General features: G+C 40.2%; 1 long non-coding RNA gene and 1 other non-coding gene across 2 annotated transcripts; both read right to left on the reverse strand.

The window, feature by feature from the left end:
* Positions 1-735: 735 nt before the first annotated feature.
* Positions 736-4,213, reverse strand: LOC132350547 (uncharacterized). The gene is made up of 2 exons (XR_009497944.1): positions 4,094-4,213; positions 736-1,041 (listed from the first exon to the last, which is right to left on the reverse strand). It is a non-coding gene; the product is annotated as an uncharacterized LOC132350547 (long non-coding RNA).
* Positions 2,481-2,587, reverse strand: LOC132351344 (U6 spliceosomal RNA). The gene has a single exon (XR_009498283.1). It is a non-coding gene; the product is annotated as a U6 spliceosomal RNA (small nuclear RNA).
* Positions 4,214-10,820: the final 6,607 nt, after the last annotated feature.

A 10,820-nucleotide genomic window follows, 5' to 3' on the forward strand; every position in this document is an offset into this window, starting at 1 on the left:
AGACTGTGACAAACTCAACAGCATGGGCCCCATCTAAAGGGGGTGTTCCCAGCTCAGCTCCAGACAAATGCTGCCGTTGGGAATGGTAAGTGAATCCCAAATCATCAGATCTTTCAATTTTTCAAGAGAAGGTAGAAGCCTGGAATTTTATGCAAAATCTCCCAATTTAAAAATGTTGCACAGGAAGATCAGCTCAGTGCTTTGTGACCACCTAGAGGGGTGGGATAGGGAGAGTGGGAGGGAGATGCAAGAGAGAGGGGATATGGGGATATATGTATACGTAGAGCTGATTCACTTTGTTATACCAGCAACTAACACAACAATGTAAAGCAATTATACTCCAATAAAGATGTTTAAAAAAATGTTGGCAATGATTTCACATTTTAGGAACATGGTTTGGTAGGACTGATTTGATCAGTGGGTCACAAGTTCAATCTTGTCTCTTTAATTGCAATGCAAGTTCCTTGTGAGGAACTGCTAAAACAGATTTCATTTACATCTCTCACAGTGCTAGGCACGAACCAAGTACTCAGAGATTTTTGCTCAGCCGTGAAGCTGCTCATGAGTATTATTCTATATTTAGATTTCAATTCCTTTTGGCAAACATTTATCTGGCAAGTGGGGGCTTTTACAGAATCACACAGTATCTGTGAATTTATCACTGAATCAAATGGATTCTCTGAATTTACTAAAGAGAACAATGGGGCCCAGGACACAGAAAGTATTCATTAAAAGTTTGTTTTTTAAAATATATTTATTTTATTTTATTATTATCGTTATTATTTTTCTGGCTGCATTGGGTCTTTGTTGCTGCACGCGGGCTTTCTCTAGTTGCAGTGAGAGGGGGCTACTCTTCGTTGCAGTGTGCGGTCTTCTCATTGTGGTGGCTTCTCTTGTTGCGGAGCACGGGCTCTAGGTGCGCGGGCTTCAGTAGTTGTGGCATGCGGGCTCTAGAGCACAGGCTCAGTAGTTGTGGCGCACGGGCTTGGTTGCTCCGTGGCATGTGGGATCTTTCCGGACCAGGGCTTGAACTCGTGTCCCCTGCATTGGCAAGCGGATTCTTAACCACTGTGCCACCAGGGAAGGCCAAGTTTCTTGTTTTATTCCATTCATATTTTCTGAGTATCAGATTAATATCCTTGGTCTAGGTCATACCTTGATGCACATTATAATCACTGGCCATAGCTTTAAAAAAAAAAAATCCATGCCCCGCCCCTAGAAACTCCATTTTAATTGATCTACAGAAGGGTCCTGGCACTGGTATGTGTGTATATATGTATATACATATATGTGTATGTATATGTGTGTGTGTATATATGTATATTCACCAGGTGATTTTTTTTGGCCAGGCCACCGGCTTGTGGGATCAAACCCGAGCCCCTTGCAGTGGAAGCCCAGAGTCCTAACCACTGGACCGCCAGGGAATTCCCCACCAAGTGATTTTAATGTGTAGCCAGACTAGAGGATCACTGGTCTAGGTTCTGGGAATCAGAACTCATAGGACCAGATAATCTCAGATCTTACTGCCAGAAGTTATCTCATGAGTTATTTGGCCCAGTTTCATGCACTTAAGTCCCTATTTTCCTAAAACTACCATCATATCTGATTTGACTACTATATTACCAATATACTCCACTGCAATTCTATTTGAGAAGAGGGGAAAAATGCTGAAATGTCAGGGAGATATTCAAGTGCTTGTTTCCCAAACATAATCAAGTGACTGTTCAAGGAATTTCTGTTTAAAAGAAATCTGTTACAGTAATAGTAGGTCCAAACTAATAACTCAGTGACTTCTGCCTCACTAACAAGTGGCATATTAACCACTTTTCTATGATAATTAAAAATGAATTTTTTTTAACGTTTTTATTGGAGTATAATTGTTTTACAATGGTGTGTTAGTTTCTGCTTTATAACAAAGTGAATCACTTATACATATACATATATCCCCATATCTCTTCCTTCTTGCGTTTCCCTCCCTCCCACCCTCCCTATCCCACCCCTCTAGCTGGTCACAAAGCACCGAGCTGATCTCCCTGTGCTATGCGGCTGCTTCCCACTAGCTATCTATTTTACATTTGGTAGTGTATATATGTCCATATATACACTACCACTCTCTCACTCTGTCCCAGCTTACTCTTCCCCCTCCCAGTGTCCTCAAGTCCATTCTCTAGTAGGTCTGCGTCTTTATTCCCATCTTGCCCCAGGTTCTTCATGACCTTTTTTTTAGATTCCATATATATGTGTTAGCATAAGGTATTTGTTTTACTCTTTCTGACTTACTTCACTCTGTATGACAGACTCTAGGTCCATCCACCTCACTACAAATAACTCAATTTCGTTCCTTTTTATGGCTGAGTAATATTCCATTGTATACATGTGCCACATCTTCTTTATCCATTCATCTGTCCATGGACATGTAGGTTGCTTCCATGTCCTGGCTATTGTAAATAGAGCTGCAATGAACATTGTGGTACATGACTAAAAATATGGAACGTTTCACGAATTTGCATGTCATCCTTGCGTAGGGGCCATGGTAATCTTCTCTGTATCATTCCAATTTTAGTATATGTGCTGCCGAAGCAAGCACAAAAATGAATTATTTTTTAAAAAGAGAGAACACACACACACATAGTAAAAGTGAGAAAGGTATAAAAGTACACAGTAAAGTTTACCTGCCATTCCTGTACCTGAGCCATCAAGTCTGCCTCCCTGAAGGCAGCTACTCTTATGGGTTTCCTGGGTATCTTTCCAGAGACATTATAAAGTTATTTTTTATTTTCATATTTTGGCTTCAGTTAGGAATCTTTACTTCTGTCACTCTCTTTTTTGACAGATCCTTCAATACTTCCTTAAGAGCAAAGGTGCTAAGGTTAGAGGGGGAAAGAACGATCCACTGTGAGAGTGTTAGAACTTGAAAGGACCTCAGAGATCATCCTGTCCTCTGCTATTCCAAGTGTGGCCCCTGGATTAACAGGGACTTCACCTGGGGGCTTGTCAGAAACGCAGAATCTCAGACCTCACCTAGACATCCTGAAGCAGATGTTTTATCTTCACCAAATCACCAGGTGATTCGTGTGCACTTTTAAGTTTGAGAATCATTGCTCTGATCTGACATCCTCCTTCTCAAATCAAGGAAGCGTGGGTCAACAAGGAGCCAGTAGAGAGCTGATACGAGAAATCAGGTCTCCTAACAGCCTTGTCAAGTGCATTTTCTGAAATGCCTAAATTCTGGCCAGATAATCTGATGCAATGTTTTTATGCATTTTATTCACTATGAGCTTTGGAGTCAGACACAGCACGGTTCAAATGCTAGCTTTACCAATGGAACATAGTAGGAGCTCAATAATGGTGATTATACTTCCTGTTATTACCGTTATTTCTAAAAAATAAAGAATTTTTCAGAGCAGTTTTAGGTTCACAGCCAAACTAAGCAGAGTTCCCATTTACTCCTGTCCCCCACTATCGATATTCGCACACATTAACAAGTGAATTACTATCATTTGTCATTGCACTTTGCACTTGATTAAAACCTCAAAGCAATGTTTCAACAGCCTTTAACGAATCATTTACAGATTCTATGCCTGACTTAGCAGAAACACTCTTTTTTCTTTTTTAATTTTAAATATATCCTGTTCCTGTCTCAGAATGCTGTTTTGCTCTGGCAGTCAGGGAGGGATTTTATCAGGCAGCCTAATAAAATGGAAGGACTAAAACATAGGGAGGCTAAGGTCCTGGCAGGTTCCGTTTTCTTTCCACTGGATCTTATGTTGGAACAGAGCAGCAGATTCTGAGAAAAAGACGTTGGGAGGTAGGAGCTAAATCGGAAACTAGGCCTTTTTATCAGCGAGCTCAGCTGGTGTCCAAAACCCCAGCCTGAGCCGGGAGCAGGGAAATCAGAACGAATGGTTGCAGGCACTTTCTGGAACCTGGGGTTTAGCGCCTTGGAAGCTCGGGTTCCGAAGAACCGCAAGGGAAAGGTGCCGATTCTGCCCTGCACAACAGAACTTAGCGTGAGACTGGCAGGAAAAGGGAGAAGCAGGAGGAGAGCTGCACATCTGAGAACGACTCTGGTAGCTGGCCGCGCAGAGCTCACCTATGGGCTGCCTAATTTCTGTCCTCGTTCGGAGCTTCTGGGCCTTGTAAACTCTTACCTTCCGGCCTTTCTCCTTTACTTTTGAGCAGAGTTAGCTTTTTTCTTCCCACTTAAAGCCTACGACCTCTGACGTTAAAAAAAAAAAAAAGCACTTCCGGAGGGACGTTTCCTGGAGACCGGAAGTAACTGGGCTGTCTCCTGTCGCTCCTTTACACGCAGTTTTCGCGATGCCTTGTGGGAGTTGTAGGCCCGGGGCCGAGGAGACTGGGCGGTTTTTCTGGTCCTGAGGTTGGGCCTCTGACGCTGCGCGTCTTGAGGTGCAAAGAACTTCAGCGATGTTAAAAAGTTCTATGTAATTTCTATGATATATTTTGTACTATGTATTTTTAAAGGTTTTTTTTAAAACCAGCATTTGTAAATTAAATTATATTTGCTCTTTTAAAAAGCATACCAAAAAAGCATAAAGAAGAAAACAAAAGTGGTGAGATGACTGTATTGACTTCGTACAAACAGTTCAGAAAGATGTAAGCTGAAGCTAAAAGCCTTTCTTCTGTACCTGCCCAGCTCCCTCTCTGAAAAGGAATCCACATATATGATTTTTAAAGAAAAAAATCAGGTGCAAATGTACACACAGTTGACCCTTGAACAGAACGGTTTTGAAATGCAGGGGTCCGCTTTTACAGGGATTTTTTTTTCAATAAATATATGAATTATGAAAAAGTGCACAGAAGAGATAATGCTATCATACTCTTCTCAACCTTCCTTTTTCATGTGATAATCCATCATACAGATCTCTCCATACCACACAAAAAGAGTTATCTTACTCTTTTGTTAATGGCTTTATAGTAGTAGTTCATAACACAAATACCGTACTTTATTCATCCACTGATCTCTTCTTCTCCATCCCATTGAGAGACATTTTGGTTGTTTCCAATTTTTTTCTGTTGCAAAGAATTTTGCAATGACCTCCTTGAACATATTTTGGTGTACATCACAGGGTAAATTTGTAGAGAAAAATTATCCAGTCAACAAGATATAAGTTTTATAAAAGTTGATAAATACCACCAAATTGCTAAATTGTACCAATTTACACTCATATCCGACAATGTATGAAGGTGTTTACTGTCTCACTTCTGCTCTAGCACCGGGTATTATCAAACTTTAGACATTTTGCTTCTCTGAGAGGTGAACAATTTATCTTCCTTTGAGTGATTAGCAGTTTCATAATTATGATTGAGGTTGCACTTATAGTTATATGTTTATTGGCTATTTATGTTTCTGAAAGTAGTCATATTCTTGACCCAATTTTCTGTTGGGTTGTTAATTTTTTTTTTTTTAAATAAATTTATTTATTTATTTTTGGCTGCATTGGGTCTTCGTTGCTGCACGTGGGCTTTCCCTAGTTGTGGCGAGTGGGGGCTACTCTTAGTTGCGGTGCGCGGCTTCTCATTGTGGTGGCTTCTCTTGTTGTGGAGCACGAGCTCTAGGTGCACAGGCTTCAGTAGTTGTGGTACGCGGGCTCTAGAGCGCAGGCTCAGTAGTTGTGGCGCACAGGCTTAGTTGCTCTGCGGTATGTGGGATCTTCCCAGACCAGGGCTCGAACCCATGCCCCTGCATTGGCAGGTGGATTCTTAACCACTGTGCCACCAGGGAAGTCCTGTTAATCTTTTTCTTACTGATTTGTTTACACTTTTTTTTAACTGGGTTAGTCAGCCTTTTGTCTGTTACGGGAATTGTGAAATTTTTTTCCTTGTACATTATTTATCTCCTGATTTTGCTTTTGTATTTTTATGCCACACACATGTGCTTAATTTTTTTTAGAGAAAATCCTTTCTTTATTATTATTATTTTTAAAATATTTATTTGGCTGTGTCAGGTCTTAGTTGCGGCACACGGGATCTTTTGTTGTGGCACACAGTCTCTCTGGTTGTGGTGCATGGGCTCTAGAGTGTGTGGTCTTAGTTGCCCCTTGGCATGTGGGATATTAATCCAACCAGGGATTGAACCCGCTTTCTCTGTATTGGAAGGGGGATTCTTAACCACTGGATCACCAGGGAAGTCCTTTTTTTTTTCTTTTAAGGTAAGAAGTGGATTTATTTAGAGAGAAACACTCCACAGAGAGAGTGTAGGCCATCTCAGAAGGTGAGAGGCCCACAAGTGCTTAATTTTTGCATAGTCATGTTTATTAATTTTTTTCCTATGGCTTCTGGGTTATTTGGTTATCTGTAATTTATTTTGATATAAGGAGGAATGGCTCTAGCTTTATCATTTATCATTTCTTCAAAATACTAGCCAGTGGTCCCAACATGATTTTTATTACCTTTATCATTAGAGGGAAAAACCCAGTGAACATTAAAAATACACCCTATCATAAGATGCTGCAACAAGTTTAAATTTTTTAAATTAATTAATTAATTAATTATTTTTGGCTGCATTGGGCCTTCGTTTCTGCACGTGGGCTTTCTCTAGTTGTGGCAAGCGGGGGCTTCTCTTGTTGCAGAGCACGGGCTCTAGGTGCGTGGGCTTCAGTAGTTGCAGCACGTGGGCTTCAGTAGTTGTGGCTCGTGGGCTCTAGAGCACAGGCTCAGTAGTCATGGCGCATGGGCTTAGTTGCTCTGAGGCATGTGGTATCTTCCGGACCAGGGATTGAACCCATGTCCCCTGCATTGGCAGGCGGGTTCTTAACCACTGCACCACCAGGGAAGTCCTGCAGCAAGTTGAAAGGTTAGTTTTGGGGAAAAGAGTAGAAATAAATAAGTGCACTCTACTTTTCTCAAAACACATGCTTACCTGTATTAAATAATACCCCCAAAAGGCTGCTAATATTTATTAAAATAAGTAATGAAGACTTTTCTAATCAGTATACAACTTAGGGCTTCCCTGGTGGCGCAGTGGTTGAGAATCTGCCTGCCAATGCAGGGGACATGGGTTTGGGCCCTGGTCTGGGAAGATACCATATGCCGTGGAGCGGCTGGGCCTGTGAGCCACGATTACTGAGCCTGCGCGTCTGGAGCCTGTGCTCTGCAACAGGAGAGGCCACGATAGTGAGAGGCCTGCGCACCGCGATGAAGAGTGGCCCCCGCTTGCCACAACTAGAGAAGGCCCTCGCACGGAAACGAAGACCCAACACAGCCAAAAAAATAATAATAAATAAATAAATTTTAAAAATAATCTGTTTAAAAAGTATATATACAACTTAAAAAAGAGAATAAATTGTGAAAATGATTTTAAAAATTAAAATGATTGAAGAATTCCCAAATTGAGGAAGTATTATGTATGTTCAAATATAAAGCAAAGTTTTTCCCCAGATCATCCTTTAGAAAAAAATGTAGATGCCTCATACTTGTAACCTTACAAAGTTTCTCATACAATGGAAGAATAGCACTATTCTTAAATTAATACGGTTTTTCATAATATAGTATTTTAAATATGTATGTTGAAGTAAATTTAAAAAGTTGAATATTACATGTCATTTGATCATTTTATATATAACTAAATAATGAAATTTAAGTATTACATGTAGGCATTTGACTATTTTACATATAATATATATACTATATTCATATGTAATATATACAAATATGGCCCTAAACTCATTTTTTGTTTTTGTTTTTGCATTGTCTCATTGGTGAAACTTAGACTTGGCTTTTATTCAGGCCTGGATGATGTATTCTTGCCATTTTGTTATTGTTTGATAAAGGCTTTAGTGCGGATACAGCGGTGCAATACATTAAACTTAAAAGAAGTTCTGAAGTAGAAACATCATTTAGAAAAATGGTGAAAAATACAAGAAGAAATAGCTAAATGTTTTACCATATTGACCTCTAGGCAGAGGGAGGTATGAGGCAAGTCTTCCACTTTTTTGTTAAAAACTTGGAATACTATGTCCTTTTAAAAAAGCCAAAACTCGGGCTTCCCTGGTGGCGCAGTGGTTGAGAATCTGCCTGCTAATGCAGGGGACGCGGGTTCAAGCCCTGGTCTGGGAAGATCCCACATGCCGCAGAGCAACTAGGCCCCGTGAGCCACAACTACTGAGCCTGCGCGTCTGGAGCCCGTGCTCTGCAACAAGAGAGGCCTGACAGTGAGAGGCCCGCGCACCGCGATGAAGAGTGGCCCCCGCTTGCCGCAACTAGAGAAAGCCCTCGCACAGAAACGAAGACCCAACACAGCCAAAAATAAATATAAACATAAAAAAAAAAAAAAAAGCCAAAACTCATGAGGATGTACAACACTGATGTAAATAAAAGTTAATTTGAAAACAGGAATGTGAAGTTTATGTTAGTTTTTATAATAAGAAAAACATGAGGATGTTTGGTTGGGCACTTCCTTTTAAGATTTTCTTTTTCGGGCTTCCCTGGTGGTGCAGTGGTTGAGAATCTGCCTGCTAATGCAGGGGACACGGGTTCGAGCCCTGGTCTGGGAAGATCCCACATGCCATGGAGCAGCTAGGCCCGTGAGCCACAACTACTGAGCCTGCGCGTCTGGAGCCTGTGCTCCGCAACAAGAGAGGCCACAATAGTGAGAGGCCCGCGCACCGCGATGAAGAGTGGCCTCCGCTTGCCGCAACTAGAGAAAGCCCTAGCACAGAAATGAAGACCCAGCATAGCAATCAATCAATCAATCAATCAATCAATCTAAAAAAAAAAAAAATTTTTCTTTTTCTCTGATTATAAAATCACACTGTAAGCATTTTCATCAAGGGCTTATCAAACTCAACATTTTATGTAAATATTTATATAAATATATATTTAAATATATATAATTAAGTTATATGTGACATACAATAATACATTAGTTTCAAGTGTACAACATAGTGATTCAATTTTTTTTTTTTTTTTCCACACCGCGTGGCTTGCAGCATCTCAGTTCCCCAACCAGGGATTGAACCTAGGCCAAGGCAGTGAAAGCACCGACTCCTAACCACTAGACCACCAGGGAAATCCCATGATTCGCTATACATATACATATATTTAAATGCCAGGTGCTACTATTTTATTTTTTAATATTTATTTATTTATTTTTATTTGGTTGTGCCGAGTCTTAGTTGCAGCACGTGTGCTCATTAGTTGCGGCTCGGGGGCTCCTTAGTGTGGCAGGCAAACTGTTAGTTGCGGCATGCATGTGGGATCTAGTTCCCTGACCAGGGATCAAACCCAGGCTCCCTGCATTGGGAGAACGGGGTCTTACCTACTGCACCACCAGAGAAGTCCCTCGATATTTTCATACATTTTAAAATAATCACCACAATAAGTCCAGTTACCATCCGTTACCATGCAAAGTTGTTACAATCGATATTTTTATTTTGGGGATGTGATCTTGTAAGTAAGCCAGTCAGTACTATTATTAAAAAATAACAAAACCTCAAAGGCTTAAAACAAGTTGAGAAGGAGATTTTTACTGAATCCTGACAGTGAAAATAAATATGGAGATATCAAAATGAGGAAAATAACCAGTAATGCTGTGTAAACCTGTAACATCACAATATAAAGGACACCTTCAACTGGGTGCTTATTGAATTGTGAGCTCTTTCTCTTTAATCTTTACCTGTATCCCAAGGGGTGCTGTGAGTTGGGGGCACTAAGGAGGGAGGAGCCATTCAGAGCCAAGGTGTCAGAAATGTAGGCCACAGTTTAGTAAATAATATGATAGATAATACATTATGATGCAGGTGTAGTCTGTTACTAGAATTGCCTAATTCCAGGTTTTTGAGGAAAGGAACGAAACCTTTAGTTGATTTTATTCTGTCACATATATTATGCCTACATGGAATAATAATTTTGGTAAAACTCAGTTACAGGATGTAGGGGGAGCAAAAGAAATTATCAGAATTCTTTATTTTTTTAAAGAAGCAAAAACTACAGGTACTTTGTGAGTATATATCCAATAGGCTCTCAGTAAATGCCTACTGATTTACACATGTTAAGTTTCTTTTCTAAAACATGTGCCAACATGAGTGAAAGACCATAAGAACAAGAGTATTCAGTGCAGTATTCTTTGTAAGAGCTGAAGATTGGAAGTGTCTGACACTAAGGAACTGAGATATATATATATATGTAAATATATTTGTAAATGCAATGACTGCAAAAATGAAACTCTGTTAGCAGTGGTTACCTCAGTTACCTCGGGAAGAAAACTGGTGGTTGGAAGACCAAGGGTGGAGGGACACTTACCTTTCATGCCTACCGTTTTGTACCTTTAAAATTTTGTTCTGACTACAGTTCTGCAGCCTGTGGAACAAAACCACATTCACAGAAAGATAGACAAGATGAAACAGCAGAGGGCTATGTACCAGATGAAGGAACAAGATAAAACCTCAGAAACACAACTAAATGAAGTAGAGATAGGCAACCTTCCAGAAAAAGAATTCAGAATAATGACAGTGAAGATGATCCAGGACCTCGGAAAAAGAATGGAGTTAAAGATCGAGAAGATGCAAGAAATGTTTAAAAAAGACCTAGAAGAATTAAAGAACAAGCAAACAGAGATGAACAATACAATAACTGAAATGAAAACTACACTAGAAGGAATCAATAGCAGAATAACTGAGGCAGAAGAACGGATAAGTGACCTGCAAGACAGAATGGTGGAATTCACTGCTGTGGAACAGAATAAAGAAAAAAGAATGAAAAGAAATGAACACAGCCTAAGAGACCTCTGGGACAACATTAAACGCAACAACATTCACATTATAGGGGTCCCAGAAGGAGAAGAGAGAGAGAAAGGACCC

This window comes from Balaenoptera ricei, chromosome 16 (genome assembly GCF_028023285.1).
Source record: "Balaenoptera ricei isolate mBalRic1 chromosome 16, mBalRic1.hap2, whole genome shotgun sequence".
Lineage (NCBI taxonomy): Eukaryota > Metazoa > Chordata > Mammalia > Artiodactyla > Balaenopteridae > Balaenoptera > Balaenoptera ricei.